Source organism: Girardinichthys multiradiatus, chromosome 22, assembly GCF_021462225.1.
Source record: "Girardinichthys multiradiatus isolate DD_20200921_A chromosome 22, DD_fGirMul_XY1, whole genome shotgun sequence".
Classification (NCBI taxonomy): Eukaryota; Metazoa; Chordata; class Actinopteri; order Cyprinodontiformes; family Goodeidae; genus Girardinichthys; species Girardinichthys multiradiatus.
In genome coordinates, this window is record NC_061814.1 from 37,220,006 (window position 1) to 37,227,858 (window position 7,853).

The window sequence follows — 7,853 nt, forward strand, 5'->3', positions numbered from 1 at the left end:
GGGTGTACTTTCTTTTTCCCATGACTGTATGTGTGAGGATTAAGGCATGAGTTTGCTTCTATTAAAGAGTAATATCAGACAATTGTGTTTATTTCTGAACTCTTACATTGTATCATGCTGAACCAAATTAGATCAGGTCAAGTTGAAATTGGTTTTAGACACACATTTTAAACCTACCTTGTTTGGAGATAAATATGTCATTATTTCACATGGGATGGTTTTGTACATTTCACAATTTCAGATACACAACAATATTATTATATTATTTATGACTACACGTTTTACAGTAAACACACAGTTGTAACTTATTACATAGTTCGGAATGGATCTCTGAAATGTTTTTAGAATAACCCATATTTCACTTTTCAAACAGAAGCTTCAGTGTCCATATTCTATTTAATTCGGTTTATTTATATAGCGATAATGCACTACACATATACACAAATATAAACCACATCATGTCAGATTCTACAAATCGATTATGTTGGGTACCCCAAGGTTCTGGTTTGGGCCCATGTCTTTTCTGCTGAAAACAGTCATATTAATAAATTAGAGTATCTGTTCCAATGAGGCTCATTTGTCCGATTAAAAGTGCCTTTTGAAAAGCTTTAGGCATGTGTTAAACTAACTTTTTATTAGGGCCAAATTTCTGTATTAAAAAAATTTCATTAGTTGTACGTGGAAAACCATCTTAATTAACAGAAATAAAGGCTTTAAAACATCAGTCGATTGATGTGTCGATCACATCAGTCAATACAAAACTCTGCAGCAAGACCTCTCCTGGAGAATGAGCCTGCTTTGTTTTTACCTTGTCCCGAGAGTCTTGACTCATTTACAAAACAGACAACACTACAAAATCTTTTAAAATATATTGTAAATCTCTTTAACTCTATTGTAATAATTTTTTACTGTCTTCCTGAAGCACTTTTGTGATTTTGTTTCTGTGAAAGATCCTACATAAATATAGTTTACTTACTTACAAAACTGCTTATTTGATGCCACACTGTTGGGTACCCAGAAGTGAATAAATGCAATTATTAGGGGTTTGTTTAAGAAAAAGAAAATGGACATGCTTTGGTAAAGATTTTAGTTTGGAATACACATTTAACTCATGGTTTGTTGAAGAAAAGCTTTTCCCTTCTGTTTTTCATGTTACAATTACCCTGTTTAACACAAGGAGGCACTGTTTTCACGTAATACTGCCAGCCCCTGGCCAAACTGTGTGTTTATGCTGTGATTGTACCTAGGTTTCAGCACATTATCAGTTAAAAATCAAAGTTTTTGCAGTTAAAAATCAAGCAATATTCACTTTATACAACACCAACAAGGCACCTGAAGACTGTTAACTAAAAAAGCAAACAGCTCTAGTTTATATCCAATTTATTTCCTTTGTAGTAATCCAGTCAGAAACCTGTGTGTGTGTGTGTGTGTGTGTGTGTGTGTGTGTGTGTGTGTGTGTGTGTGTGTGTGTGTGTGTGTGAAAATCAACTTACACAGTATCTGGTGAGGCGAGCAAAAAAAGAGGCTTTTTGAACCTTATGAGTCACAGATCATAATTTAGCCTTTTTCCATCATGTGTCTTTGGGGTGGAAACTTCATTAGCTTTGTGTTATTGTTGCTATTTTATTGCCTTAAACCCTTTTTGTTTTGAGGGCTTTTGTATACATTTTCAGATTTATTATTCTAGATTGTGTCTAAATCATCAAGAAATGTCACTTGAAATATCCCACTCTTTTTTGTTTTGTTATTTCTGTCTGACTGAGAATATAAAATCCATTATGCTCTATTTGCCATAAACATTTCCATAAACAGCCACTTGGATTTTAGATGGAATGTTAATAGTATTTGCAAACTGTAAAAATGGCAAACTGCACACCCCCCACATCTGAATTTCTCCCCTTTCCCTTACTCCAAAACCAATACAACTCTACTTCAAGTGTCTTCTAATTACGTGATGCAAGTTTACCCCAACCTTGTAAAAAGCCTTTTGTGGGCGACATTTTCTACAAGCTTGTGATTCTAATAATTTACATAAAGCTGTCAATGATTTTTTTTTCCAACTATAGCATTCATAAAATCTGACTCTAGCACAGAGACCAGCACCAGAAATGACGGAAGATAATGATTTGGCATCATTGAATTAAACTATTAACATCACACAACAACTAGTAAATGTTTTGGATATTTTTCAATTAAAATAGAAAAAAAAAAAGCTTTTAAATTTGCTACTCAGGAATGATCAATCAACCGTCTAGCAAAGTGTAGGCACATTCTAACATCAAATAACCACAAATTATTCAAAATAATAAAAGAAATACTACAATTTTATTAAAAACTTACTACACATTATTTATGCAAGCATTTCTACTCCAACAGTGGAGGAATGGTTTTGCTAGGTAGTTAACATTACACACTAATGTACGTTGAAGGCTAAATATAATGATGATATAAAGAAGCAAAGAAAAAATTATCAATAAATAGGAAAATGTTCCTTAGCCGTCTGTTTGATTTTATTAGCATAATAATAGAGCCAATGTTAACATTAACTACCTAAAGTAGGTTTGTGATTTGAGGTGAAGGTGGTGGTGAGTTATATTGATATTGATAATGGTTTATTATTACTGTAATGTTTCAACTCTGTCAGAAAACAATAATGTATAGGGTTAGGATCAGGGTCAAATAATGTATACTGTTTTCTCACCTGATTCAGTGAATCTCTTTTGATTACGATGCATAGAAGACCATTAATTTATTTGACTTACTAATTTTGAAGCATAATGCCAAGAAAAGCAAGGCTATAAAGCATAAATATATCCTGTTTTCTTATTTTAATTTTATAAATAAATTTGGCAATGGATGCCCTTTTTGACTTGAGCAGGTTTTTACCACTGACAATTATTTTGATATGAATAATTACTAAAAACACTAGATGAAACCAGTCCAAATTTTAACAACCTGCCCAAAGCAATTTTTTTTCCAGCTCTACATGTTCAAAAGAAGCCCAAGGGGGTGAAACCAGTCCAATCTGGCAAATTGCACAGCACTACACAGTTTACCCCAATTCCATAAAAAAACATTAATGAACGACAACAATAAACATGCTAGAGCATAACGTGAATGCATGATGATGCCCCCTTCACATTTCTGCCTGCCCCCTCATATATGCATGCCTAGAACCGGCCCTGGCTTGTAACAAAAACACATATTGACATTCCATGAAGCCAGAGTGGGTAGAATACGCCCTGATGTTGTATTTCTAAAGGGTTTGTTTATTATGCTAATGGCACTTCACGTTGTCAACAATTCAAGGTTAGTTAAACAGCAGTTTGTTTGGCTGCTGGGCACACTCAAGAAGCTCTCCTGTCTTGGCACAGTTACAGACATCAGTGTCACTGCAGAGACTGTGAGACGTGGAGTGTTTTTGTCCAAGCTGAGTGCAAAGATAAAATCATGCCGTTATGTACCTCAGACAAGGTGTACCTTTAGATACTCCTCCATGGTTTTCATATGCCCACTTCAGGGGCTCCTGGCAGCCGTTCTGTCACTTTCAGAGCCAGTCTCTACAGCTGCTCCTGGATGAAAGTCATCCAACTGCTCTGTGTGTGTGTGTTTGTTTGTTTGCTTTTCACACCTCTGAACTGTATTGCCTCCATAACTTAAAAAAAAAAACAATAAATCAGCTTAGATTGCGTCAGTGCTCTCTGAAAGAGAGCAAATAAACAAGATTAATATCAAAGGAAGTAGGAAAGGGAATGAGACAGAACGGGGAGGGGGAGAAGATGAGCCTAAAAATCAACAAAAAGAAAAAGAAGATCAATAGTAGAGAGAGAGAGATGGGTAAACAGGCGACAGCCAAAAATATCTTTATAGCAGTTTTATCTCCATCTGGAAAAAAGGAAGAAAACTTTTAGAGGAAATACATTTTTTACAATTGAAGTAAATGTATCACTCTTCCTGCCTTCTGTATGAAGTTTACTCCATGCTGTTCATATCATAAGATACTGTATGCATATGTAGAATCTCAATATAAATACTTTTTTGTAGATAGGTGGATGGCTTCAATCAACAGGAGCTCTTACAATTTCTTGGAAGAGTTTAGTGTTCTTTATGTGCCTGCGTAGATTTGCTGTAGTTTCTTCCACCAATTCAAGCACGCATTTAATGCAATTAATGCAATTAATGCATTTAATGCATTTTAGATTGTTTAGGTAATATTCACAGCCCTGGAACTCTTTCACTTTTTGTCATCTTACAATCACAAATCTCATTGTATTTTATTAGGTTTTAATGTGATATAACAACACAAATTAGTGCTTACCTGTGAAGTGGAAGGAAGATATTAGGATTTTACGTTTTTTTGCAAAATTCGAAAAGTCTGCTATGCTTTTGTGTTCAGTACTTTTTGCCTGAATTCACCCAAACCAATTTTGTACCAACACCAACAGGCCAGGCAAGGAGAATATTAATAGGAGAAGTAATCAGAAGGGCAATGTTAACTGTGGAGGAACTGCAAGGATCCACAGTTCAGGTGTGAGATTCAAATGACAGAAGAACTATTAGTTGTGTCCCCCAGAAATCTGGCCTATTTAGAAAAATGGCAATAAGAAAGTAAGAATTGAAAGACATTTGGAAGAATTCCTGTTTGCAGGGAACATGAGAAATAAGATTTGCTTCTCTCCCTACATGCAAAACACAAAATGGGATGGAAAACTAATGCCTCACATCAACTTTAATGCACCATTCCCTCAGGGAAACAGGGTGGTAGCACTATCGTGTTATAGGGAGGCTTTTTTCCAGCACCAATTGTGAAACTGGTCAAAATATATTTGACTCGACATGTGGGGCAGCGCTTCACCTTCCAGCAAAACATCAAACCTAAACATACAGCTACAAATGTAAAAAACTAAACAAAACAAGCAAAAACATATAGCTAGAGCTACAATACAATGGTTTAAATCAAATTATATTCATGTGTTAGAATGTCCTAGCGTATATTCACAGATGCTCTTCATGCAAGATGAATAAACTTAAGGTATTTTTCTAAAAGTGCAAAGCTGTTAGAGACCTACCTCAACAGACAAGCAGCAGTAATTGCAGTACGGTGGTTTAGACTCAGAGGCTCAGTACAAATTCAACACATTTTTTTTAAAGACTTTTTAAAACCATGTATCATTTTTCCTTCTACTTCACAATAAAATCAAAATAAATTACACTGAATTTTGTGGCCTGACAAAATGCTTCTAATGGTTGAAATGTTATGAATAGATTTACAAGGCTCTGTAAATCAGGTTGTTGGTGTGAGCTCCAGTGGGTTTATCTGTCTGGTTTGTCATGTTAGCACTTTGATGGACTGTAGAGCTGCCCAAGATCCCCTGTCTAGACTCCAGACGTCTGAACAGCTTATCTACATCCCAGCAAAATGCTCACGTCCCACTAGAGAGGGAAACTATGATTAGAGTTTTCATATATCAGACACTGATCGAGCGAATCAAAGCAAATGTGTGTTGAAATGAAACTGGCATTGTACAAACTGATAGAGTACCAAGATGCCTGTTCACGGTCCCAAGGACACAAAGATCCTCTTTTCAGCCAAATTGTACAGAAGTCCAAACACCAGACTTAGATAGTTCCCAGATCATGCCTGAAAACACTGAATTTACTGTCTTCTCACAGCTTAGAAAATTATTTTGTTCTCATGACATTGTTTATACAATACTTAGGAGGGTTTTACTATTTCATAACTGCATTTGTACAACAATCATTAAAATGCGGCATGAAACATATAAAGCATCAATAATCTGATGCAAAACAAGAGCAACATCATTAAATATAGAAAACAGCAACACATTCTGGCAAAGCATCTAAAGCAAATAGAAGCAATGGGCCAGTTTGAATGTAATTTAGTACAGAAGCGGATCAGTAAATGGTTCCAGGTGCTGGCAGGTCTAGACGGAGCTCCAGAGGGCAGACGTGGTGGTATCACCCATGGGACAATAGTCTTACAGGCAGTTTCCAGGGTATCCGACAGTCCGTCACACAGTTAGCCAACCAAATATTGCTCTCAGATGTTTCATGTAGTTTTCCTTAGACTTAGATCTTGTTGCACATTCATGTTAGTAACTATAATAAATTCTATATGTATGTATCTTAAAGGAAACTGATTTCAGGAATGGGCCAAAGAGATGAATGTTACAAAACTGTTTAACTGTTTTATTAGTATTTTAATGGTTTTAATTTGATAATTTTTTTCTTGGTCAGTCCTTTAGCATGGTGGATCTAATCACAAAACCATCAACAACTGGATTTTGTGTTGACATGAGTTGAATTAAATTAAAATTGAATTGCAGATTCTGATGAACAAAAAAGAAAGCAAATAGGAAAACTCCCAGCTGCCTTCTTCAAAAGTCAATTTCTCCAGAGCTGACTTTCTTATGGCTCTGGGTCTGAAACAATCTCACGTTTTGAGGGTCCTTTTGTGTGACTGGGCTTTGTTAAAAAGCCTGAAAATTGAAAGATTATTAAAAGTGTCAAGGAATGCAAAAGAAGAAGCTCCTCCATGAAAATTTGAGAGATAAAATTAAAATGAACTCATACCTTGGGGGTTAATTATTTGATCCAATGGAGATTCTATATATGTGTGCTAACATGGAAAGAATTAAACAGTTACATTTTTTATAGAAATTTGATCTTACCTACCTACCTAGCTATTTATCTATTAAAGGATGTCAGGGACAAAATATTAGATCTGCATATGGCTGGACTGGGCTACAATGTCATCAGCAGGAGGCTTAGTGAGAAAGTCACAACTGGTACCGTTATTTTGGAAATGAAATAAATATAATATATCAATGTCAGTCTCACTTCAATGTACTTTTTTCATCATGTAAAGCCCTTTAAATTGTCTTGTTGCTGAAATGTGCTATGTAAATAAACTTGCATTGCCTTGCCGAAATGCAGCAAAAATCTGTGAGGGGCTAATATGTTTTTCAGGGCACTATATTTATACTATCTGTAACCAGACTTTTCTGTATAGAAACATTTTAGTTGTATCACAGTCTTAGCAGAAGTTTGACATCAACTATCAAAGCAATCTGTTTAAAATGTCATGGCAGATGAGCTGGGATCTGCTTCTTCCTGCTGGTAGTGCTACCTTGTGTTATGTGCTGCCCTTGCTTCTGCTTGAAAGGATGGAGAAAGGAGGAAAATGCTGATTGCTGTTACTGTGAAATCATTTTCTGTTCTTTTATCCTGGGTTTGGCAGATTTTTCCAGTCTTCAGATTACTTTTCCACTCTAATTCAATACAATCACTTCAGGTCCACAGTTTAAAAATTGTTGACTGAATCATTTATTAACCTAAAGCGTACTGTCATTCTGCTTATTCTGTTAAACCATAAAAAAAATGACAGAAGGCTGTATTTGTCCATTTCTGTTTCCTTGTGTAACAGATACGACACAGGCTCTGTATTTTTTGCAACACATCATTAAATATGAAGACAGTAAATGTCAGATTGTTTCTGTGATTGACACCTAAATGTCAAAACCATTTCTCTGTCTGCATTATGAACTATAAATTCAGTCAAATACATTCTGAATCAGATCCATCATTTAGATTCATATTTAAGAGAATGTCAGGAGTCAGATGACGGATCAGTCGAACATCTAACAGAGAATTAAACTCTTGACTTTTTTGAAAGCTGATGCCATCAAATGTCAAGCCTTGCCTCTGGACTGCGTCTCATTCGAGATCAGAGAGTGGATCATAACTTAGCAGCCTGCAGAGGAGCTGGACTGAATCTTATTTCTATGCTAATGGTGTTGACAAATGTATTGTGATGGCGCTGCCATATTTTA